Source organism: Ranitomeya variabilis, chromosome 2 (assembly GCF_051348905.1).
Source record: "Ranitomeya variabilis isolate aRanVar5 chromosome 2, aRanVar5.hap1, whole genome shotgun sequence".
NCBI classification, from domain to species: domain Eukaryota; kingdom Metazoa; phylum Chordata; class Amphibia; order Anura; family Dendrobatidae; genus Ranitomeya; species Ranitomeya variabilis.
In genome coordinates, this window is record NC_135233.1 from 513,280,972 (window position 1) to 513,308,043 (window position 27,072).

Here is a 27,072-nt window from a genome sequence, read left to right on the forward strand (position 1 = left end):
GATAGGTTGCAGCAGATTTGGAACCATGTGGTGGACAATTTGAGGTTGTCACAGGAGAAGGCTCAGCGCTTTGCCAACCGCCGCCGCGGTGTGGGTCCCCGACTTCGTGTTGGGGATTTGGTGTGGCTGTCTTCTCGGTATGTTCCTATGAAAGTCTCCTCTCCTAAATTCAAGCCTCGCTTCATCGGTCCTTATAAGATCTTGGAAATCCTTAACCCGGTGTCTTTTCGTTTGGATCTCCCAGCATCGTTTGCCATTCATAATGTGTTCCATAGGTCTTTGTTGCGGAGGTATGTGGTACCTGTGGTTCCTTCTTTTGAGCCTCCTGCTCCGGTGCTGGTCGAGGGCGAATTGGAGTACGTGGTGGAGAAGATTTGGGATTCTCATATCTCTAGATGGAGGCTTCAGTATTTGGTTAAATGGAAGGGCTATGGTCAGGAGGATAATTCCTGGGTTGTCGCCTCTGATGTTCATGCAGCCAATTTGGTTCGTGCCTTCCACGCGGCTCATCCTGATCGCCCTGGGGGTCTTGATGAGGGTTCGGTGACCCCTCCTCAAGGGGGGGGTACTGTTGTGAATTCTATTTTTGGGCTCCCTCTAGTGGTCACAAGCGGTACTGTGTAGTGTTGTCTTTCTGCAGGTTGGCTGCATCAGCTGGTTCGTTATCCTTGGTTGGTTTCCTATTTAGCTCACCTGGAGACTCAGTTCCTTGCCTGCTATCAATGTATTCAGTGCTCTTCAGATTCCTTGTGTCTACCTTGCTCCCAGTCTCTCCAAGACAAGCTAAGTTTTTGTTTGATCATTTTTTGATTATCAGTGTTCATTATGTGTTTAGTCCAGCTCGCTAAAATGTGATTTCCTCGCTTGCTGGTTGCTCTAGGGGACTGAGTTTCTCCCCCCACACCGTTAGTTGGTGTGGGGGTTCTTGAATTCTCAGAGTGGATATTTTGTAAGGGTTTTTTACTGACCGCATAGATTCCCTTTTCTATTTTCGGCTATCTAGTATTAGTGGGCCTCATTTGCTGAATCTGCTTTCACCCCTGTGTATGTGCCTTCCTCTTACCTCACCGTTATTATCTGTTGGGCGCTTCTATATCTTTGGGGATTATTTCTCTGGAGGCAAGAGAGGCTACTTCTAGTGTGTTTGGATAGGTTCAGATTTGCGGTCAGTCCAGTTTGCCACCTCCCTAGAGCTTGTCCTATGTTTGTTACTTAGCTGGAGTAATTTGTGATCCTCAACCACTAAGGATCATAACACCTCCCCTTGCTCAAAATTCTGTGGCCTATATAAGTACAGAACATGTTAACCCAGGCCATATCATCGGAGATAAGGAAGAGACATTGCAGGAAACAGAGTTAAGAAGTAGGCCAAATTTAGGGTGTGGGTCTCTGAGACTTGTAATGAGGGGCATGAGCTGACAAACAATTCCCTAATGTGGGGTCATTTTTTAATAAATAAAATAGTGCCATCACAGCCCCCTTGCAACAAAATTCACAGTACAGAGCATGTTCATCCTGGTGATCTAGTGGTAGCTAAATGACACATTGCAGGAGACAGAGTTAAGAAGCTTGCCCAATGTAATGTACTGCCCAATTCCCCAATGCAGGGTCTTTTTTTAATAAATAAAATGGTGCCATCACAGCCCCCTTGCCCAAAATTCACTGTACAGAGCACGTTCATCCTGATGATCTAGTGTGATTTAAAGGACACACATTGCAAAAGACAGAGTTAAGAAGTAGGCCCAATGTAATGTAATGCCCAATTCCCCAATGTGGGGTCCTGTTTTTATTAAATTAAAGAGTGCCATCACAGCCCCCTTGCCCAAAATTCACTGTACAGGTCACGTTCACCCTGGTGTTCTAGGGGCAGGTTAAAGACACATTACAGGAGACAGAGTTAAGAAGTAGGCCCAATGTAATGTAATGCCCAACTCCCCAATGTGGGGTCCTGTTTTTATTAAATAAAATAGTGCCATCACAGCCCCCTTGCCCAAAATGCACCGTACAGAGCACGTTCATCCTGATGATCTAATGTGAGTTAAAGGACACATTGCAGAAAACAGAGTTAAAAAGAAGGCCCAAAGTAATCTCATGCCCAATTCCTCAATGTGGGGTTCTTTCTTTACTAAATAAAATAATGCCATCACAGCCTCCTTGCCCAAAATGCACCGTACAGAGCACATTCACCCTGGTGATCTAGTGGCAGATAAAGGACACATTGAAGGAGACAGAGTTAAGAAGTAGACCCAATGTAATGTCATGCCCAATTCCCCAATGTGGGGTCCTTTTTTTACTAAATAAAATGGTGCCATGAGAGCCCCCTTGCCCAAAATTCACCATACAGAGCACGTTCATCCTGATGATCTAGTGTCAGTTAAAGGACACATTGCAGGAGACAGAGTTAAGAAGTAGGCCCAATGTAATGTTATGCCCAATTCCCCAATGTGGGGTCCTGTTTTTATTAAATAAAATAGTGCCATCACAGCCCCCTTGCCCAAAATTTACCGCACAGAGCATGTTCACCCTGGTGATCTAGTGGCAGGAAAAGGACACATTGCAGGAGACAGAGTTTAGAAGTAGGCCCAATGTAATGTTATGCCCAATTCCCCAATGTGGGGTTCAATTTTTACTAATAAAATAGTGTCATCACAGCCCCCTTGCCCAAAATGCACCGTACAGAGCACGTTCATCCTGATGATCTAGTGTGAGTTAAAGGACACATTGCAGAAAACTGAGTTAAGAAGAGGGCCCTAAGTAATATCATGCCCAATTCCTCAATGTGGGGTTCTTTCTTTACTAAATAAAATAATGCCATCACAGCCCCCTTGCCAAAAATGCACCGTACAGAGTACGTTCACCCTGGTGATTTAGTGGCAGATAAAGGACACATTGAAGGAGACAGAGTTAAGAAGTAGGCCCAATGTAATATAATGCCCAACTCCCCAATATGGGGTCCTGTTTTTATTAAATAAAATACTGCCATCACAGCCCCCTTGCCCAAAATTCACCGCACAGGGCAGGTTTACCCTGGTGAACCAGTGGCAGGTAAAGGGCACATTACAGGAGACAGAGTTAAGAAGTAGGCCCAATGTAATGTAATGCCCAATTCCCCAATGTGGGGTCCTGTTTTTATTAAATAAAATAGTGCCATCACAGTCCCCTTGCCCAAAATTCACCGTACAGGGCATGTTCACCCTGGTGATCTAGTGTCAGTTAAAGGACACATTGCAGGAAACAGAGTTAAGAAGCAGGCTCAATGTAATCTCATGCTGAATTCCCCGATGTGGGGTCCTTTCTTTTCTAAATAAAATATTGCCATCACAGCCCCCTTGCCCAAAATGCACCATTCAGAGCACGTTCACCTTGGTGATCTAGTGGCAGGTAAAGGTCACATTGCAGGAGACAGAGTTAAGAAGTAAGCCCAATGTAATGTCATGCCCAATTCCTCAATGTGGGGTCCTTTTTACTAAATAAAACAGTGCCATCACTGCCCCCTTCCCCAAAATGCACCGGCCTATAACAGTACAGAGAACATTCACCCTTGTTATCTAGTGGTTCTGGATGATGAGGATGAGGATAAGGAGGAGGATAACAACAAACAGACCAAATCTGGAAGCGTATACCCATGTGTGGTTGTGAAGAGGTGCATGAGAATACACCTCCCCAAAAGAGAGAATGTAATTGTGGTTATGTTTCGCTTGTTTCACTTGGAGGAGTACAGAAGTCTTTCCCAGTCCAGCCCTTGTTCATATTTATAAGAGTCAGACTGTTAGCATTTTCAGTTGACAGGCGGATGCGCTTATCTGTAGTAATTTCACCAGTGGCACTAAAAACCCGCTCTTACAGAGCGATAGCAGCAGGGCAGGCCAGGATCTCCAAGGCGTAGAGAGCCAGTTCATGCAACATGTCCAGCTTGAATAACCAATAATTAAAAGGCACAGAGGAATCATGGAGGACATTTGTACGATCTGCAAGGTACTCCCTCACCATCTTCCCAAACATTGCACTTCTTGTGACAGCACCCCTTGCCTCTGTGCTGTCATGATGGGAGGGCCTGAGAAAACTGTCCCAGAACTTTGCCATTGTTCCCCTGCCTGAGCTGGATTGTACTTCTGTCTCTTTCGCTTGCACTCCATAGCTGTTCAATAAACTCTGACGTCTGCTGCCAGCGTTCTCACATGGGAATTCTCTAAGTAATTCCACTACAAGGGCCCTCTGGTACTGCAACATTTTAGTACACCTCTCTGCCTCTGGTAGAAGAGATTGAAAGTTCTCCTTGTAGCATGGGTCTAGAAGTGTCACCAACCAGGAATGAGTGTCACCAAAAATGTTTTTAATGCGAGAGTCACGTGAAATGCAGAGCAACATAAAGTCAGTCATGCGTGCCAGACTGCTAACAGGCAAGACTTCCGTGTCTTTACCAACAGGACGACTGACCATGCTGTCCTCCTCATCCTCCTCCTCCCTGTCCTCAGGCCATCCCTGCTGAACAGACGGTATGACAGCTGTGTTTATAGTGCCGTTTATAGCGTATAAAGTAGTTCCTGTTCTTCCTCCTCCTCATTGATTACAATCCACGTTGAGAAGACATGAGGCTGGGCTGAGTGTAATCCCCCTGTATGGTTCCTTGCTCCATGTCCTCGTGCACTGCCTGCAATGCATCCTCTTTAATTGTGAGTAGGGTTGAGCGAAACGGGTCGGGTTTTCAAAAGTTGCCGACTTTTGGCAAAGTCGGGTTTCATGAAACCCGATCCGACCCCTGTGCGGGGTCGGCCATGCGGTACGCGACTTTCGCGCCAAAGTCGTGTTTCAATGACGCAAAAAGCGCCATTTCTCAGCCAATGAAGGTGAACGCAGAGTGTGGGCAGCGTGATGACATAGGCCCTGGTCCCCACCATCTTAGAGAAGGGCATTGCAGTGATTGGCTTGCTTTCTGCAGCGTCACAGGGGCTATAAAGGGGCGTTCCCGCCGACCGCCATCTTACTGCTGCTGATCTGAGCGTAGGGAGAGGTTGCTGCCGCTTCTTCAGAAGCAGGGATAGTGATAGGCAGGGTACATAAAGCTGCAAACCGCTTGTGCTGTAGCGATTTCCACTTTCCAACACCACCTTTTGTTTGCAGAGACAGTGGAAGCTACATTTTTTTTTCCTCAAAGCTGTCGCTCATTGGGCTGCCCTAGAAGGCTCCCTGACCCTGATAGCTGTGTTGCTGTGCCTGTGTGTGTACGACGCTGTGTAAACCAACTGCTTTTTTCAAAGCACAAATCCTCTTGTTCCTTCCTTTCTGCACAGCTATCTTTTTTGTTTGTCCACACTTTTTATTTAATTTGTGCATCAGTCCACTCCTGTTGCTGCCTGCCATACCTGGCTGAGATTACTGCAGGGAGATAGTAATTGTAGGACAGTCCCTGTTTTTTTTTTTTTGTGGGAGATTAAGATTGGCATTTCTGCTAGAGTGCCATCCCTGTGTGTGCCATCTCTCACTCAGTGGGCCATAGAACGCCTATTAATTTTTTTGCTTGATTTGGGTTCTAAAATCTACCTGAAAAAAAATCACTACATCAATCAGTGGGAGAAAAATATTGGCCTCAGGGCTTGTGTGCCACTCCTGACTCCTGTGTGTGCCATCTCTCACTCAGTGGGCCATAGAAAGCCTATTAATTTTTTTGCTTGATTTGGGTTCTAAAATCTACCTGAAAAAAAATCACTACATCAATCAGTGGGAGAAAAATATTGGCCTCAGGGCTTGTGTGCCACTCCTGACTCCTGTGTGTGCCATCTCTCACTCAGTGGGCCATAGAAAGCCTATTAATTTTTTTGCTTGATTTGGGTTCTAAAATCTACGTGAAAAAAAATCACTACATCAATCAGTGGGAGAAAAATATTGGCCTCAGGGCTTGTGTGCCACTCCTGACTCCTGTGTGTGCCATCTCTCACTCAGTGGGCCATAGAAAGCCTTTTTTTATTATTATTTGGTTTCTAAAGTCTCCCTGAAAAAAAAAAAATTCAAACAGTGGGAGATTAATATTGCCCTTTCTGCTTGTGTGCCAGTCTTGACTCCTGGGTGTGCCATCTCTCTCTCTCTCAAATTGTGGGCCATAGAAAGCCTATTAATTTTTTTGCTTGATTTGGGTTCTAAAATCTACCTGAAAAAAAATCAATACATCAATCAGTGGGAGAAAAATATTGGCCTCAGGGCTTGTGTGCCACTCCTGACTCCTGTGTGTGTGCCATCTCTCACTCAGTGGGCCATAGAAAGCCTATTAATTTTTTTGCTTGATTTGGGTTCTAAAATCTACCTGAAAAAAAATCACTACATCAATCAGTGGGAGAAAAATATTGGCCTCAGGGCTTGTGTGCCACTCCTGACTCCTGTGTGTGGGCCATCTCTCACTCAGTGGGCCATAGAAAGCCTATTAATTTTTTTGCTTGATTTGGGTTCTAAAATCTACCTGAAAAAAAATCACTACATCAATCAGTGGGAGAAAAATATTGGCCTCAGGGCTTGTGTGCCACTCCTGACTCATGTGTGTGTGCCATCTCTCACTCAGTGGGCCATAGAAAGCCTATTAATTTTTTTGCTTGATTTGGGTTCTAAAATCTACCTGAAAAAAAATCACTACATCAATCAGTGTGAGAAAAATATTGGCCTCAGGGCTTGTGTGCCACTCCTGACTCCTGTGTGTGCCATCTCTCACTCAGTGGGCCATAGAAAGCCTATTAATTTTTTTGCTTGATTTGGGTTCTAAAATCTACCTGAAAAAAAAATCACTACATCAATCAGTGGGAGAAAAATATTGGCCTCAGGTCTTGTGTGCCACTCCTGACTCCTGTGTGTGCCATCTCTCACTCAGTAGGCCATAGAAAGCCTTTTTTTTATTATTTGGTTTCTAAAGTCTCCCTGAAAAAAAAAAAAAATTCAAACAGTGGGAGATTAATATTGCCCTTTCTGCTTGTGTGCCAGTCTTGACTCCTGTGTGTGCCATCTCTCACTCAGTGGGCCATAGAAAGCCTATTAATTTTTTTGCTTGATTTGGGTTCTAAAATCTACCTGAAAAAAAATCACTACATCAATCAGCGGGAGAAAAATATTGGCCTCAGGGCTTGTGTGCCACTCCTGACTCCTGTGTGTGTGCCATCTCTCACTCAGTGGGCCATAGAAAGCCTATAAATTTTTTTGCTTGATTTGGGTTCTAAAATCTACCTGAAAAAAAATCACTACATCAATCAGTGTGAGAAAAATATTGGCCTCAGGGCTTGTGTGCCACTCCTGACTCCTGTGTGTGCCATCTGTCACTCAGTGGGCCATAGAAAGCCTTTTTTTTTATTATTTGGTTTCTAAAGTCTCCCTGAAAAAAAAAAAAAATTCAAACAGTGGGAGATTAATATTGCCCTTTCTGCTTGTGTGCCAGTCTTGACTCCTGTGTGTGCCATCTCTCACTCAGTGGGCCATAGAAAGCCTATTAATTTTTTTGCTTGATTTGGGTTCTAAAATCTACCTGAAAAAAAATCACTACATCAATCAGTGGGAGAAAAATATTGGCCTCAGGGCTTGTGTGCCACTCCTGACTCCTGTGTGTGTGCCATCTCTCACTCAGTGGGCCATAGAAAGCCTATTAATTTTTTTGCTTGATTTGGGTTCTAAAATCTACCTGAAAAAAAATCCCTACATCAATCAGTGGGAGAAAAATATTGGCCTCAGGGCTTGTGTGCCACTCCTGACTCCTGTGTGTGTGCCATCTCTCACTCAGTGGGCCATAGAAAGCCTATTAATTTTTTGCTTGATTTGGGTTCTAAAATCTACCTGAAAAAAAATCACTACATCAATCAGTGTGAGAAAAATATTGGCCTCAGGGCTTGTGTGCCACTCCTGACTCCTGTGTGTGCCATCTCTCACTCAGTGGGCCATAGAAAGCCTATTAATTTTTTTGCTTGATTTGGGTTCTAAAATCTACCTGAAAAAAAATCACTACATCAATCAGTGGGAGAAAAATATTGGCCTCAGGTCTTTTGTGCCACTCCTGACTCCTGTGTGTGCCATCTCTCACTCAGTGGGCCATAGAAAGCCTTTTTTTTTATTATTTGGTTTCTAAAGTCTCCCTGAAAAAAACAAAATTCAAACAGTGGGAGATTAATATTGCCCTTTCTACTTGTGTGCCAGTCTTGACTCCTGGGTGTGCCATCTCTCTCTCTCAAATTGTGGGCCATAGAAAGCCTATTAATTTTTTTGCTTGATTTGGGTTCTAAAATCTACCTGAAAAAAAATCACTACATCAATCAGTGGGAGAAAAATATTGGCCTCAGGGCTTGTGTGCCACTCCTGACTCCTGTGTGTGCCATCTATCACTCAGTGGGCCGTAGAAAGCCTTTTTTTTTATTATTTGGTTTCTAAAGTCTCCCTGAAAAAAATAAATAAATAAAATAGGTGGGAGATTAATATTGACATTTGTGCTTGAGTGACAGTCCTGCGTGTGTGGCATCTCTGAGATTTGGTGCCACAGAAAACAGAGTGTGTAACATTGGGCCTGATTTTCCTTGTGGTCTCACCAACCTGTAAAGGGATATTGAAATCATACTGAAGTTATAGCTCACCGTGTAAGTTGTTTGACAGCAACAAATAAAGTTACTTTGGTTAAGTTTTTAAAACAATGAGGAAGTCTTGTGCAAGAGGTCGTGGCCGTGGGCGTTCATTGTCAGCTGGTAATGATGGTAGTGGTAGTGGAGCATCAGGTGGTCGTGGGGATAAAAATATTCCACCTAAGTCTGGAGCTGTGGAGCCAGGTTCATTGTCTGGCTACACAAGGCCTCGAACGCTCTCTTTTCTGGGAGTAGGAAAACCGCTTTTAAAGCCGGAGCAGCAACAGCAAGTTTTGGCTTACCTTGCAGACTCAGCCTCTAGCTCTTTTGCCTCCTCTTCTGAAACTGGTAAATGTAAAAACAGCGCGTCGCTTGTGGATGTTCACGGTCAGGGACAAGTCGCTTCCTTGTCCTCTTCAGCAAAAACAACAACAAGAGAGAAGGATGCAGCAGGCGACACAACGGGTTACTCCATGGAGCTCTTTACACATACCGTCCCTGGCTTAGAAAGTGAAACACTTAACAGGCCATGCCCATTACAAGTAGATTCTGACATGGAGTGCACTGATGCACAGCCACAGCCAGAGTACTATGCTGCTCCTTTGACTCAGACCACAACATTGCCCTCTCAGGGTACTGATCCACAATCAGACCCTGATGAGACTATGTTGCCCCGCCACGAACGCTATACCACCGACCGACACGGTGACACAGACGAAGTTGCACACGAGCTCGAAGAGGAGGTAATAGATGACCCAGTTGTTGACCCCGATTGGCAGCCATTGGGAGAACAGGGTGCAGGCGGCAGTAGTTCAGAAGCGGAGGTGGAGGAGGGGCCGCAGCAGGCATCAACATCGCAACAGGTTCCATCTGCCGGTCCCATATCTGGGCCAAAACGCGTGTCAAAGCCAAAACCTGTTGGAGGACAGCGTGGCCATCCGGTTAAAGCTCAGTCTGCAATCCCTGAAAATGGATCCGATGCTAGGAAGAGTGCAGTCTGGCATTTTTTTAAACAACATCCAATTGATCAGCGCAAAGTCATCTGTCAAAAATGTTCAACTAGCTTAAGCAGAGGTCAGAATCTGAAAAGTCTCAATACTAGTTGCATGCATAGACACTTAACCACCATGCATTTTCAAGCCTGGAGTAACTACCAAACGTCCCTTAAGGTTGTAGCACCCTCGGCCAATGAAGCTAGTCAGCAACGCAACATCCCTTCCGTCACTGTAAGGCCACCATTTTCCGCACCACCGGCAGTATCTGTGCAGGTTTCTTTGCCAGCCAAAAGCAGTCAGGGTCAGGGAATCACCAGTTTTGTATGAGGAAATATTGCATCTAGGGCACCGGCGGAAACAATACCGTCTCCAACCGTCTCTCAGTCTGCCATGTCCACCGGCACACCCGAAAGTTCCACGATCTCCATCTCTCCAGTCCAGCTCACCCTACATGAGACTCTGGTTAGAAAAAGGAAGTACTTATCCTCGCATCCGCATACACAGGGTTTTAACGCCCACATAGCTAGACTAATCTCGTTAGAGATGATGCCCTACCGGTTAGTTGAAAGTGAAGCTTTCAAAGCCCTGATGGAGTACGCTGAACCACGATACGAGCTACCCAGTCGACACTTTTTTTCCAGAAAAGCCATCCCAGCCCTGCACCAGCATGTTAAACATCACATCATCCATGCACTCAGGCAATCTGTGAGTACAAAGGTGCACCTGACTACAGATGCATTGACCAGTAGGCATGGCCAGGGACGTTATGTGTCCATCACGGCACACTGGGTGAATGTGGTGGATGCAGGGTCCACAGGGGACATCAATTTCGGGACAGTTGTGCCTAGCCCACGGTCTAGGAAACAGTTGGCTGTAGGCGTTCGCACCCCCTCCTCCTCCTCCTCATCCTCCTGCAGAAGCTACAGCTCTTCCACAGACCGCAGTCAGCCAACCACTCCATCGGCAGATGACACTGTTGCACACCAGTTGTCCCATTATGGGCCAGCTACTGGCAAGCGTCAGCAGGCTGTATTGGCTATGAAGTGTTTGGGCGACAACAGACACACCGCGGAAGTTCTGTCCGAGTTCTTGCAACAAGAAACGTAGTCGTGGCTGGGCACAGTAGATCTTGAGGCAGGCAAGGTAGTGAGTGATAACGGAAGGAATTTCATGGCTGCCATCTCCCTTTCCCAACTGAAACACATTCCTTGCCTGGCTCACACCTTAAACCTGGTGGTGCAGTGCTTATTGAAAACTTATCCTGGGTTCTCCGACCTGCTCCTCAAAGTGCGTGGACTTTGCTCACATATCCGACGTTCGCCTGTACACTCCAGCCGTATGCAGACCTATCAGCGGTCTTTGAACCTTCCCCAGCATCGCCTAATCATAGACGTTGCAACAAGGTGGAACTCAACACTGCACATGCTTCAGAGACTGTGCCAACAGAGGCGGGCTGTTATGTTTTTGTGGGAGGATACACATACACGGGCTGGCAGTAGGATGGCAGACATGGAGATGTCAGGTGTGCAGTGGTCGAAGATACAAGACATGTGTCAAGTCCTTCAGTGTTTTGAGGAATGCACACGGCTGGTTAGTGCAGACAACGCCATAATAAGCATGAGCATCCCCCTAATGTGTCTGCTGATGCAAAGTTTGACGCACATAAAGGATCAGGCGTCTGCACCAGAGGAAGAGGAAAGCCTTGATGACAGTCAGCCATTGTCTGGTCAGGGCAGTGTACAGGACGAGGTAGCGGGCGAAGAGGAGGTGGAGGACGAGGAGGATGATGGGGATGAGTATATTTTTAATGCGGAAGCTTTCCCGGGGGCACTGGAAATTGGTTGCGTGGCAAGGACGGGTTCTGGTTTTTTGAGGGACACAAGTGACGTAGATTTGCCTGAAACTGCCCCTCAACCAATCACAACCGTAGATTTGACAACTGGAACTTTGGCCCACATGGCGGATTATGCCTTACGTATCCTAAAAAGGGACAAACGCATTACGAAAATGATGAACGATGACGATTACTGGTTAGCCTGCCTCCTTGATCCACGCTATAAAGGCAAATTGCAAAATATTATGCCACATGAGAACTTGGAACTAATATTAGCAACCAAACAATCAACTCTTGTTGACCATTTGCTTCAGGCATTCCCAGCACACAGCGCACGTGATCGTTCTCACACGAGCTCCAGGGGGCAGCAGACTAGGAGTGTTAGGGGTGCACAGATCAGAAGTGGCATTGGACAGAGGGGTTTTCTGACCAGGTTGTGGAGTGATTTTGCTATGACCGCAGACAGGACAGGTACTGCTGCATCAATTGAAAGTGACAGGAGACAACATTTGTCCAGTATGGTTACTAACTATTTTTCATCCCTTATCGATGTTCTCCCTCAACCGTCATTCCCATTTGATTACTGGGCATCAAAATTAGACACCTGGCCAGAATTGGCAGAATATGCATTGCAGGAGCTTGCTTGCCCGGCAGCAAGTGTCCTATCAGAAAGAGTATTCAGTGCTGCAGGTTCAATATTAACCGAAAAAAGGACTCGTCTAGCTACCCAAAATGTTGATGATCTAACATTCATTAAAATGAACCACAACTGGATTTCGAAATCTTTTGCCCCACCTTGCCTGGCCGACACCTAGCTTTCCTATGAAAAGCTCTTGCCTGTGGACTACTGTGAATTACTTTTCTAATGTCTAATTTGCTGCAGCTGATTGTCCAGCATACGACATGTTTACACCTCCCTAAATGGCCAAACTCCCCACACGGGGGCCGTGGTATCGCGACTTGGCGCAAGCACCCGTGAGACTGCTGTTTGTCTGAAGAGGTGGGTGTGCTCGCTTTTGGTTGACGGCATTGCTACTGGGTCCCTCATAGTACAATAAAGTGTCTCTGGCGGTGGTGGTGCGCACCCAACGTCAGACACACTGTTGTAACATGAGGGGCCCTGGGCCTGTACCGCCGGCCACAAGAGAGTTCACCCACCCCCAGGTCAAACATTGGTCTACCACTTCCACAGTTATCTCTCACACTTCCACCAATGTTTAGTCTATGCGCTGACATCCTTCCATACCTGCCACTGACAATACCATTGTGTTGACATGTATGATGGTACTTAACATAGTCAGGGGCAGTGTCCTCTATTTACCACAGTAAATACTTTGTGCTAAATTAGTAGGTCTGAAACAACGCAGAGGATCCCACCCCTGAACCTAATGATTGCACCCTTTAGTGTTTTTGTTTTGTTTTAATGCGAGACATTCACATTTATTTGTTGTTTTGGACTACTAACTGGCAGACACTCATTACAATCGGCCTCCGTTGACCAGACCACTGCTGCCCGTGTACCCCTGGAACCAATTATAAAGTGCCTACAGCCAGCCCATTTTATCATGTTAGGCCTTGGAAGCCTGTCTGCGGTCCCTCCTTCCACTAGGCCTCCACTCACCTGACCACTGCTGCCCGTGTACCCCTGGAACCAATTATAAAGTGCCTACAGCCAGCCCATTTTAGTATGTTAGGCCTTCGAAGCCTGTGTGCGGTCCCTCCTTCCACTAGGCCTCCACTCACCTGACCACTGCTGCCCGTGTACCCCTGGAACCAATTATAAAGTGCCTACAGCCAGCCCATTTTATTATGTTAGGCCTTGGAAGCCTGTCTGCGGTCCCTCCTTCCACTAGGCCTCCACTGACCTGACCACTGCTGCCCGTGTACCCCTGGAACCAATTTTACAGTGCATAGAGCCTATTTTTTTATTTTATTTAATATTAATAAAGCCATGATGGACTACGCTATACCACGCTATGAGCTACCCAGTTGACAATTCTTTTGTGAGAAAAGCCATCCCACCCCTCCACCAGCATGTTAAAGACCACATTGTCCTTTCATTCTGTCAATCTGTGAGTCCAAAGGTACACCTGACAACAGACACATGGAGCGGTAGGCATGGCCACGGAAGGTTACGTGTCCTTTGTGGCGCAATGGGTTAATGTATTGGATGCATGGTCCACACAGGGGACAGCCTGGTAAGTCTGTCTGCAGTCCCTAATTCAAGTTGTCCTCAAATGAATAAATCTGAGCTTCCACCTTCTGGCTCTCATTAAGTGCTGTTTTTTTTAAAATTGGTGGTTATGGGCCTACTAACGGTGTCTGCCCCTGCCTGGTGTTGTCCTCAACTGAATAAAGCTGAGCTTCTACCTTCTGGCTCTCATTAAGTGCTGTTTTTTAAAAGATTGGTGGTTCCGGCCTACTAAGGGTGTCTGCCCCTGCCTGGTGTTGTCCTCAACTGAATAAAGCTGAGTTTCTACCTTCTGGCTCTCATTAAGTGCTGTTTTTTAAAAGATTGGTGGTTCCGGCCTACTAACGGTGTCTGCCCCTGCCTGGTGTTGTCCTCAACTGAATAAAGCTGAGCTTCTACCTTCTGGCTCTCTTTAAGTGCTGTGTTTTTAAAAATTGGTGGTTATGGGCCTACTAACGGTGTCTGCCCCTGCCTGGTGTTGTCCTCAACTGAATAAAGCTGAGCTTCTACCTTCTGGCTCTGATTAAGCTTTTTTTTTTTTTTTAATTGCTGGATGGGGCCTAATACCTCTGTTTGCTGCTCCCTGGTGTTTGTCCTCAACTGAATAAAGCTGAGCTTCTACCTTCTGGCTCTCTTTAAGTGCTGTTTTTTAAAAGATTGGTGGTTCCGGCCTACTAACGGTGTCTGCCCCTGCCTGGTGTTTGTCCTCAACTGAATACAGCTGTGCTTCAACCTTCTGGCTCTCATTAAGTGCTGTGTTTTTAAAAATTGGTGGTTAGGGCCTACTAACGGTGTCTGCCCCTGCCTGGTGTTGTCCTCAACTGAATAAAGCTGAGCTTCTACCTTCTGGCTCTGATTAAGCTTTTTTTTTTTTTTTTTTTTAATTGCTGGATGGGGCCTAATACCTCTGTTTGCTGCTCCCTGGTGTTTGTCCTCAACTGAATAAAGCTGAGCTTCTACCTTCTGGCTCTCTTTAAGTGCTGTTTTTTAAAAGATTGGTGGTTCCGGCCTACTAACGGTGTCTGCCCCTGCCTGGTGTTTGTCCTCAACTGAATACAGCTGTGCTTCAACCTTCTGGCTCTCATTAAGTGCTGTGTTTTTAAAAATTGGTGGTTAGGGCCTACTAACGGTGTCTGCCCCTCCCTGGTGTTGCCCTCAACTGAATACAGCTGAGCTTCTACCTTCTGGCTTTCGGCCTATAGTATCAGATATTAAACTGCATTTGGCCTACTAGTGTGGTTGGGCCCTTAAAACAGTGTCTGCTGCTCTTGGGTTTGCTACTCCACTGAACAAAGCAGTGCCGCCTGTTTAGTCCTGTTACCAATTTTGAACGGCATTTAGCCTACTTTATTCTTTGGCCCTATATCTGTTTCATCCTCATCCTGCCCATTGCCCAGCCACTGCTAGATGAGTCTGCTGGTACATTGACCCAGACCACTACATTCCCCTTGCACTCTACACAGCCAGAATCTGACCCTGCTGAAAGTAAAATTCCCCTTCCCGCATGTTATACCACCTTACACAGGGACAAAGAGGAAGGTGCAGATGAAAGTGCAGGTTCCTTCATCAGGTGAGGGGGGCATACTCGTTGGCGACGTCACTGGCACAGGGCCCCTCAGAGTACGCAAAAGTGTCGCTGCTGGTGGAAGGCGCCCCCGCCGTGCAAACACACCGCTGTACTTTGAGGGGCCCTGTGCCAGTGCCAATGCCAACGAGTGGGCTCCCCTGCTTGCTTAGGATCACAGCACTTGCAAACTTGACATACTTACCTCTCACTGCTCCACCGCCGTGACGTAGTCCACGTTTCCTGTGCCCACTAAAACCTTGAACCAGCCCTACCCCCCACAACTTTTGCCAAATGACCCCCAATTTCCAATGCCCAACTATTATTATAAAGTTACCGTATTTTCCGGCGTATAAGACGACTGGGCGTATAAGACGACCCCCCAACTTTACCAGTTAAAAAATAAAATCTTCTTAAAAGTTGGGGGTCTTCTTATACACCGTATGTCGTCTTATAGGGCCGGTGAATATGTGCCTTTTGGGGGGGGGGGGAGTGATCCTGATGAGGACGAGGGGGCGTCTCACAGGAAAGTGAGTATCCCCCATTACCTTATCATAGCGCTGCAGCGTGGGGTCTCTGTGCTGGGAGCGGCGGCTGCTGTGCTGTGGCGGCTCCTCTTCTGCAGTGTGGGGCCTCTGGTGCTGTGGGGCAGTGGCGGCGGCGTATCTTCATGCAGTCGGGGCTCCTCCGGCATCTCAGCCTGGAAGCCCCGCCGGCAACTCCATCGGTACAATGCGGTCAGGTGGCCTCCGGGAAAATGGCCGCTGCTCAGATTCAGATCTCGTCCCGAGATCTCGGGAGACGAGATCTGAATCTGAGCAGCGGCCATTTTCCCGGAGGCAGCTCAATAGGTGCGATGCGGTGGCCCGGCCGCTGGGGGCTGTGCATGCTCAGATTCAGATCTCGTCCCGAAATCTCGGGACACGAGATCTGAATCTAAGCAGCGGCCATTTTCCCGGAGGCCAGCGCATTACACCGATGGAGTTGCCGGCGGGGCTTCTAGGCTTTGAGATGCCGGAGGAGCCCCGACTGCATGAAGATACGCCACCGCCGCCACCGCCCCACAGCACCAGAGGCCCCACACTGCAGAAGAGGAGCCGCCACAGCACAGCACAGCAGCCGCCGCTCCCAGCACAGAGACCCCACGCTGCAGCGCTATGATAAGGTAATGGGGGATACTCACTTTCCTGTGAGACGCCCTCTCGTCGTCATCAGGATCACTCCCCCCCCCACCCACCATATACACCCGGCGTACAAGGCGATTCCCGGCGTACAAGACGACCCCCGACTTTTAAGAAGATTTTCAGGGGTTAAAAAGTTGTCTTGTACGCCGGAAAATACGGTAATTAAGATTGACAAGCTTCAGAAACAAGAATGGATGTTTTTGGCATTAAAATGGGCACTGTAGGTGTTTTCCTGGCCTCCACTCACTGCCGACTATGCTTCCCCATTGACTTGCATTGGGTTTCGTGTTTCGGTCGATCCCCGACTTTCAGCGATAATCGGCCGACTGCACTCGACTCGACTCTGGACAAAGTCGGGTTTCACAAAACCCGACTCGACCTTAAAAAAATGAAAGTCGCTCAACCCTAATTGTGAGAGGAGACATTTTCAGAATGCTGAGAAGCAGGATGGTGACTTTAATTATGGCATCATTGCAGCTCACCATCTTGTTCCAGTCCTTAAAGTTTTGGAGGATGGTAAATATGTCGGACATCCATGTCCACTCCTGAGGTGTTATGTGTGGAGTCTGAACTGAATATTCACGGCCTTGTTGATGTTGGTAGTCAACTACTTCCCTCTTCTGCTCACAAATCCTTTTCAACATATGCAGTGTAGAGTTCCAGCGCGTGGGGACATCACACTCCAGCTGGGGAGCTGGAAGCTGCAAACGCTGCTGAAGCACAGCAAGGGCAGCTGAAGCTGTAGCTGACTTTCTAAAATGGGCAGACAGACGGCGTACTTTCACTAGCAGATCGAGCAGCTCTAAGAAGTTTTTCAGAAAACGTTGAACCAAGAGGTTAAGCACATGGGACAAGCAAGGTACGTGTGTGAGCTCACCTTGCCTCAGAGCCGCCACCAGGTTACGACCATTGTCAAACACGACCATGCCTGGCTGTAGGTTCAGCGGTGTCATCCAAACATATGACTGCTCTTTCAGCGCTGTCCACAACTCTTCTGCATTGTGCGGTTTGTCTCCTATGCAGATTAACATCAGCACAGTCTATTGCCGCTTGGCTTAGGCAGTGCTGCAGTGCTTCCAGCTTCTGACTAACGTGTTGATTTCAGAGATGGAGGACGAAGAAGAGGAGGAGATGCAAGAGCTGTGGACTGTGGGGGCAACCCTGATTGACAAAGGGCCAGCAATCCTCAGCGTGAGGAGGATGTGTTCCATCCCAAGGTCTGACTGGGTCCCTGCTTCCACTATGTTAACCTAGTGTGCCGTCAGTGAGATGTACAGTCCCTGCCCACAAGCACTTGTCCATGTGTCCGTGGTTAGGTGGACTTTCCCTGTAACAGCATTGGTGAGGGCACAGGTAATGTTGTGGGACATATGCTTGTGTAATGCCGGTATGGCACACTGGGAGAAATAGTGGCGACTGGGGACCGAGTACCTTGGGATAGCCGCCGCCATCAGGTTGTGGATAACTTCCATCTCAATGAGCCTAACAGGCAGCATTTCTAGTGCAAGCAGAAGATAAATATTAGAATTTAGGACTTTGGCCTGTGGGGCGTTGGCTGGGTATTTCCGCTTGCATTCAAAAGACTGGGTTATAGACAACTGAAGGCTGTGCTGGGACAAGGACATGGACGGGCTTGATGATGGTGCTGCTTGACTGTGGGCTACAACAGTTGCAGGCTAGAGGCATCTTCACATACACGGTATACTGGGGATTGGCTTCTACGCAAAACAGTAGAAGAAGCAGTGGTGTGACCTGCAGACAGTGTTCCTGGAGCCAGGGGTTCAGCCCACAAAGTCGGGTGCTTTGCTGCCATGTGCCTGATCATGCTGTTGGTGGTCAGGCTGGTTGTTTTGCTACCCCTGCTGAAGCGGGCATGGCAGGTGCTGCAAATGGCCTGTTTGGAGTTATTGGCAGAGTCTTTAAAAAATAACCAGACTCGGGATGATCAAACAGTTACATAGTTATTAAGGTTGAAGGAAGACTTTAAGTCCATCTAGTTCAACCCATAGCCTAACCTAACATGCCCTAACATGTTGATCCAGAGGAAGGCAAAAAAAAACCATGTGGCAAAGAGTAAGCTCCACATTGGGGAAAAAAATTCCTTCCCGACTCCACATACGGCAGTCAGACTAGTTCCCTGGATCAACGCCCTATCAAGGAATCTAGTGTATATACCCTGTAACATTATACTTTTCAAGAAAGGCATCCAGTCCCCTCTTAAATTTAAGTAATGAATCACTCATTACAACATCATACAGCAGAGAGTTCCATAGTCTCACTGCTCTTACAGGTAAGAATCCGCGTCTGTTATTATGCTTAAACCTTCTTTCCTCCAGACGTAGAGGATGTCCCCTTGTCCCTGTCTCAGGTCTATGATTAAAAAGATCATCAGAAAGGTCTTTGTACTGTCCCCTCATATATTTATACATTAAAATAAGATCACCCCTTAGTCTTCGTTTTTCCAAACTAAACAGCCCCAAGTGTAATAACCTATCTTGGTATTGCAGACCCCCAAGTCCTCTAATAACCTTGGCCACTCTTCTCTGCACCCGCTCTAGTTCAGCTATGTCTATGTTATTCTTATACACCGGAGACCAGAACTGTGCACAGTATTCTAAGTGTGGTCGAACTAGTGACTTGTATAGTGGTAAAATTATGATCTCCTCATGAGCATCTATGCCTCTTTTAATACATCCCATTATTTTATTTGCCTTTGTTGCAGCTGCCTGACACTGGCCACTGAATATGAGTTTGTCATCCACCCATACACCCAAGTCTTTTTCAGTGACGGTTTTGCGCAGAGTTTTAGAATTAAGCACATAGTTATACATCGTATTACTTCTAACCAATTGCATGACCTTACATTTATCCCCATTAAAGCTCATTTGCCATTTATCAGCCCAAGCTTCTAGTTTACATAAATCATCCTGTAATATAAAATTGTCCTCCCCTGTATTGATTACCCTGCAGAGTTTAGTGTCATCTGCAAATATTGAAATTCTACTCTGAATGCCCCCTACAAGGTCATTAATAAATATGTTAAAAAGAAGAGGGCCCAATACTGACCCCTGTGGTACCCCACTGCTAACCTCGACCCAGTCCGAGTGTGCTCCATTAATAACCACCCTTTGTTTCCTATACCTGAGCCAGCTCTCAACCCACTTACACATATTTTCCCCTATCCCCATTATTCTCATTTTATGTATCAACCTTTTGGGTGGCACCGTATCAAAAGCTTTTGAAAAGTCCATATACACTACATCTACTGGGTTCCCTTGGTCCAGTCCGGAACTTACCTCTTCATAGAAGCTGATCAAATTAGTATGACATGAACGGTCCCTAGTAAACCCGTGCTGATACTGGGTCATGAGGTTATTCCTCTTCAGATACTCCAGTATAGCATCCCTTAGAATGCCCTCCAGGATTTTACCCACAGTAGAGGTTAAGCTTACTGGCCTATAATTTCCGAGTTCAGTTTTTGTCCCCTTTTTGAATATTGGCACCACATTTGCTATACGCCAGTCCTGTGGTACAGACCCTGTTATTATGGACTCTTTAAAGATTAAAAATAATGGTCTATCAATTACTGTACTTAATTCCTGCAGTACTCGGGGGTGTATCCCATCCGGGCCCGGAGATTTGTCAATTTTAGTGATTTTTAGATGCCGCCGTACTTCCTGCTGGGTTAAGCAGGTGACACTTAATGGGGAATTTTTGTTATCACTGATCATATTGTCTGCCATGGGATTTTCGTGTGTAAATACTGATGAAAAAAAGTCATTTAGCATATTGGCTTTTTCCTCATCCTCATCCACCATTTCACCCAGACTATTTTTAAGGGGGCCAACACTCTCATTTTTTAGTTTCTTACTATTTATGTAGTTAAAGAATATTTTGGGATTATTTTTACTCTCTCTGGCAATGAGTCTCTCTGTCTCAATTTTTGCTGCCTTGATTTGCTTTTTACAGAATTTATTTAATTTTCTGTATTTATTTAATGCCTCATCACTACCTACTTCCTTTAATTCTCTAAATGCTTTCTTTTTGTCACTTATTGTGCCCCTTACAGCTCTATTTAGCCATATTGGTTTCCTCCTATTTCTAGTATGCTTATTCCCATACGGTATATACTGTGCACACGTCCTATCCAGGATGCTAATAAACGTCTCCCATTTTCTTTGTGTATTTTTATGTCTCAGGATATCGTCCCAGTTAATTGTACCAAGACCATCTCTCATCCGTTGGAAATTTGCCCTCCTGAAGTTTAGTGTCCTTGTCACCCCTCTACTACACATCTTATTAAAGGAATTAAAGTTGGAATGGCAACTTCCCTCATGTTGGTGTTTCGGGGAACGGATGCATGCCTTCTATCTGTGGCCATCACACTAGGGTTGAGCGACTTTCATTTTTTTAAGATCGAGTAGGGTTTTGGGAAACCCGATTTTGTCCAGAGTCGAGTCGAGTGCAGTCGGCCGATTATCGCTAAAAGTCGGGGATCGACCGAAACACGAAACCCAATGCAAGTCAATGGGGAAGCATAGTCGGCAGTGAGTGGAGGCCAGGAAAACACCTACAGTGCCCATTTTAATGCCAAAAACATCCATTCTTGTTTCTGAAGCTTGCCAATCTTAATTAACTGTATAATAATAGTTGGGCATAGGGAATTGGGTGAAAGTTGTGGGGGGAGTAGGGCTGGCTCAAGTTTTTCGTGGGCCCAGGAAATGCGGACTACGTCACGGCGGTGTTGCAGGGAAAGGTAAGTATTTAAAAGTTGCAAGTGCTGTGATCCTGAGCAAGCAGGGGGGGGGCCCACTCGTTCGCATTGCCACTGGCACAGGGCCCCTCAAAGTACGGCGGTGTGTTTGCATGGCGGGGGCGCCTCCCACCAGCAGCGACACTTTTGCGTACTCTGAGGGGCCCTGTGCCAGTGACGTCGCCAACGAGTATGCCCCCCCACCTGATGAAGGAACCTGCACTTTCATCTGCACCTTCCTCTTTGTCCCTGTGTAAGGTGGTATAACATGCGGGAAGGGGAACCTTACTTTCAGCAGGGACAGATTCTGGCTGTGTAGAGTACAAGGGGAATGTAGTGGTCTAGGTCAATGTACCAGCAGACTCATTTAGCAGTGGCTGGGCAATGGGCAGGATGAGGAGGAAACAGATATAGGGCCAAAGAATAAAGTAGGCTACATGCAGTTCAAAATTGGTAACAGGACTAAACAGGCGGCATTGCTTTGTTCAGTGGAGTAGCAAACCCAAGAGCAGCAGACACTGTTTCAAGGGCCTAACCACACTAGTAGGCCAAATGCAGTTTAATATCTGATAGTATAGGGCGAAAGCCAGAATGTGGAAGCTCAGCTTTGTTCAGTTGAGGACAACACCAGGGAGGGGCAGACACCTTTAGTAGGCCGGAAAAGCCTATTGCATTTTTTAAAATGGTAATTTGGAGCAGAAGGTTGAAGCTCAGCTTTATTTACTTGAGGGCAACACCAGGGAGGGGCAGAAGCCGTTAGTAGGCCCTAACCACCATTTTTTTTTTTTAAACCACATAATGAGAGCCGGAAGGTTGAAGCTCAGCTTTATTTAGTTGAGGACAACACCAGGGAGGGGCACACAGACAGACACCTTTAGTAGGCCTGAAAAGCCTATTGCATTTTTCAAAATGGTAATTTGGAGCAGAAGGTTGAAGCTCAGCTTTATTTAGTTGAGGGCAACACCAGGGAGGGGCAGAAGCCGTTAGTAGGCCCTAACCACCATTTTTTTTTTAAAACCACATAATGAGAGCCGGAAGGTTGAAGCTCAGCTTTATTTAGTTGAGGACAACACCAGGGAGGGGCAGAAGCCGTTAGTAGGCCCTAACCACCATTTTTTTTTTTTAAACCACATAATGAGAGCCGGAAGGTTGAAGCTCTGCTTTATTTAGTTGAGGACAACACCAGGGAGGGGCACACAGACAGACACCTTTAGTAGGCCTGAAAAGCCTATTGCATTTTTCAAAATGGTAATTTGGAGCAGAAGGTTGAAGCTCAGCTTTATTTACTTGAGGGCAACACCAGGGAGGGGCAGAAGCCGTTAGTAGGCCCTAACCACCATTTTTTTTTTAAAACCACATAATGAGAGCCGGAAGGTTGAAGCTCAGCTTTATTTAGTTGAGGACAACACCAGGGAGGGGCAGAAGCCGTTAGTAGGCCCTAACCACCATTTTTTTTTTTTAAACCACATAATGAGAGCCGGAAGGTTGAAGCTCTGCTTTATTTAGTTGAGGACAACACCAGGGAGGGGCACACAGACAGACACCTTTAGTAGGCCTGAAAAGCCTATTGCATTTTTCAAAATGGTAATTTGGAGCAGAAGGTTGAAGCTCAGCTTTATTTACTTGAGGGCAACACCAGGGAGGGGCAGAAGCCGTTAGTAGGCCCTAACCACCATTTTTTTTTTTTAAACCACATAATGAGAGCCGGAAGGTTGAAGCTCAGCTTTATTTAGTTGAGGACAACACCAGGGAGGGGCACACAGACGGACACCTTTAGTAGGCCTGAAAAGCCTATTGCATTTTTCAAAATGGTAATTTGGAGCAGAAGGTTGAAGCTCAGCTTTATTTAGTTGAGGGCAACACCAGGGAGGGGCAGAAGCCGTTAGTAGGCCCTAACCACCATTTTTTTTTTAAAACCACATAATGAGAGCCGGAAGGTTGAAGCTCAGCTTTATTTAGTTGAGGACAACACCAGGGAGGGGCAGAAGCCGTTAGTAGGCCCTAACCACCATTTTTTTTTTTTAAACCACATAATGAGAGCCGGAAGGTTGAAGCTCTGCTTTATTTAGTTGAGGACAACACCAGGGAGGGGCACACAGACAGACACCTTTAGTAGGCCTGAAAAGCCTATTGCATTTTTCAAAATGGTAATTTGGAGCAGAAGGTTGAAGCTCAGCTTTATTTAGTTGAGGGCAACACCAGGGAGGGGCAGAAGCCGTTAGTAGGCCCTAACCACCATTTTTTTTTTAAAACCACATAATGAGAGCCGGAAGGTTGAAGCTCAGCTTTATTTAGTTGAGGACAACACCAGGGAGGGGCAGAAGCCGTTAGTAGGCCCTAACCACCATTTTTTTTTTTTAAACCACATAATGAGAGCCGGAAGGTTGAAGCTCTGCTTTATTTAGTTGAGGACAACACCAGGGAGGGGCACACAGACAGACACCTTTAGTAGGCCTGAAAAGCCTATTGCATTTTTCAAAATGGTAATTTGGAGCAGAAGGTTGAAGCTCAGCTTTATTTAGTTGAGGGCAACACCAGGGAGGGGCAGAAGCCGTTAGTAGGCCCTAACCACCATTTTTTTTTTAAAACCACATAATGAGAGCCGGAAGGTTGAAGCTCAGCTTTATTTAGTTGAGGACAACACCAGGGAGGGGCAGAAGCCGTTAGTAGGCCCTAACCACCATTTTTTTTTTTAAAACCACATAATGAGAGCCGGAAGGTTGAAGCTCAGCTTTATTTAGTTGAGGACAACACCAGGGAGGGGCAGAAGCCGTTAGTAGGCCCTAACCACCATTTTTTTTTTTAAAACCACATAATGAGAGCCGGAAGGTTGAAGCTCAGCTTTATTTAGTTGAGGACAACACCAGGGAGGGGCACACAGACAGACACCTTTTGTAGGCCTGAAAAGCCTATTGCATTTTTCAAAATGGTAATTTGGAGCAGAAGGTTGAAGCTCAGCTTTATTTAGTTGAGGGCAACACCAGGGAGGGGCAGAAGCCGTTAGTAGGCCCTAACCACCATTTTTTTTTTAAAACCACATAATGAGAGCCGGAAGGTTGAAGCTCAGCTTTATTTAGTTGAGGACAACACCAGGGAGGGGCAGAAGCCGTTAGTAGGCCCTAACCACCATTTTTTTTTTTAAAACCACATAATGAGAGCCGGAAGGTTGAAGCTCAGCTTTATTTAGTTGAGGACAACACCAGGGAGGGGCAGAAGCCGTTAGTAGGCCCTAACCACCATTTTTTTTTTTAAAACCACATAATGAGAGCCGGAAGGTTGAAGCTCAGCTTTATTTAGTTGAGGACAACACCAGGGAGGGGCACACAGACAGACACCTTTTGTAGGCCTGAAAAGCCTATTGCATTTTTCAAAATGGTAATTTGGAGCAGAAGGTTGAAGCTCAGCTTTATTTAGTTGAGGGCAACACCAGGGAGGGGCAGAAGCCGTTAGTAGGCCCTAACCACCATTTTTTTTTTAAAACCACATAATGAGAGCCGGAAGGTTGAAGCTCAGCTTTATTTAGTTGAGGACAACACCAGGGAGGGGCAGAAGCCGTTAGTAGGCCCTAACCACCATTTTTTTTTTTTAAACCACATAATGAGAGCCGGAAGGTTGAAGCTCTGCTTTATTTAGTTGAGGACAACACCAGGGAGGGGCACACAGACAGACACCTTTAGTAGGCCTGAAAAGCCTATTGCATTTTTCAAAATGGTAATTTGGAGCAGAAGGTTGAAGCTCAGCTTTATTTAGTTGAGGGCAACACCAGGGAGGGGCAGAAGCCGTTAGTAGGCCCTAACCACCATTTTTTTTTTAAAACCACATAATGAGAGCCGGAAGGTTGAAGCTCAGCTTTATTTAGTTGAGGACAACACCAGGGAGGGGCAGAAGCCGTTAGTAGGCCCTAACCACCATTTTTTTTTTTAAAACCACATAATGAGAGCCGGAAGGTTGAAGCTCAGCTTTATTTAGTTGAGGACAACACCAGGGAGGGGCAGAAGCCGTTAGTAGGCCCTAACCACCATTTTTTTTTTTAAAACCACATAATGAGAGCCGGAAGGTTGAAGCTCAGCTTTATTTAGTTGAGGACAACACCAGGGAGGGGCACACAGACAGACACCTTTTGTAGGCCTGAAAAGCCTATTGCATTTTTCAAAATGGTAATTTGGAGCAGAAGGTTGAAGCTCAGCTTTATTTAGTTGAGGGCAACACCAGGGAGGGGCAGAAGCCGTTAGTAGGCCCTAACCACCATTTTTTTTTTAAAACCACATAATGAGAGCCGGAAGGTTGAAGCTCAGCTTTATTTAGTTGAGGACAACACCAGGGAGGGGCAGAAGCCGTTAGTAGGCCCTAACCACCATTTTTTTTTTTAAAACCACATAATGAGAGCCGGAAGGTTGAAGCTCAGCTTTATTTAGTTGAGGACAACACCAGGGAGGGGCAGAAGCCGTTAGTAGGCCCTAACCACCATTTTTTTTTTTAAAACCACATAATGAGAGCCGGAAGGTTGAAGCTCAGCTTTATTTAGTTGAGGACAACACCAGGGAGGGGCACACAGACAGACACCTTTAGTAGGCCTGAAAAGCCTATTGCATTTTTTAAAATGGTAATTTGGAGCAGAAGGTTGAAGCTCAGCTTTATTTAGTTGAGGGCAACACCAGGGAGGGGCAGAAGCCGTTAGTAGGCCCTAACCACCATTTTTTTTTTTTAAACCACATAATGAGAGCCGGAAGGTTGAAGCTCAGCTTTATTTAGTTGAGGGCAACACCAGGGAGGGGCAGAAGCCGTTAGTAGGCCCTAACCAAAGTTGAAGGCCAAATGCAGTTTAATTTCTGATACTATAGGCCGAAAGCCAGAAGGTGGAAGTTCCGATTTAGACAGTGGAGGACAATTTGAATTAGGGACTGCAGACAGACTTAGTAGGCTGTCCCCTGTGGACCATGCATCCACCACATTAACCCATTGCGCCGTAATGGACACGTAATCTTCCGTGGCCATGCCTACAGGTCCATGCGTCTGTTGTCAGGTGCACCTTTGTACTCACAGATTGCCAGAGTGCATGGACAATGCGGTCTTCTACATGCTGGTGGAGGGTTGGGATGGCTTTTCTCGCAAAAGAAGTGTCGACTGGTTAGCTTGTAGCGTGGTACAGCGTAGTCCATCATGGCCTTATTAATAGTAAATAAAATATATAACTAGGCTCTATGAACTTTTAAATAGGTTCCAGGGGTACACGGGCAGCATTGGTGTGGTCAGTGGAGGAGTATTGCAAGTAGGGGCTGCAGACAGGCTATCAAAGGCCTAAAATAACAAACAGTAGGCAGTCATGGCAGTTTTACATCGGTTACATGGATACACAGGCAGGCACTCCAGGCAGCATTGTGGTCAGTGGAGGAGTATTGCAAGTAGGGGCCGCAGACAGGCTATCAAAGGCCTAAAATAACAAACAATAGGCTCATGGCAGTTTTACAGCGGTTACATGGATACACGGGCAGGCAGCTTGGTGGTCAGTGGAGGAGTATTTAAAGTAGGGACCGCAGACAGGCTTCAAAGGCCTAACATAAGAAAATGGGCTGGCTGTAGGCACTTTATAATTGGTTCCAGGGGTACACGGGCAGCAGTGGTCTGGTCAGTGGAGGAGTATTTAAAGTAGGGACCGCAGACAGGCTATCAAAGGCCTAACATAACAAACAATAGGCTCATGGCAGTTTCACAGCGGTTACATGGATACACGGGCAGGCAGCTTGGTGGTCAGTGGAGGAGTATTGCAAGTAGGGGCTGCAGACAGGCTATCAAAGGCCTAAAATAACAAACAGTAGGCAGTCATGGCAGTTTTACATCGGTTACATGGATACACAGGCAGGCACTCCAGGCAGCATTGTGGTCAGTGGAGGAGTATTGCAAGTAGGGGCCGCAGACAGGCTATCAAAGGCCTAAAATAACAAACAATAGGCTCATGGCAGTTTTACAGCGGTTAC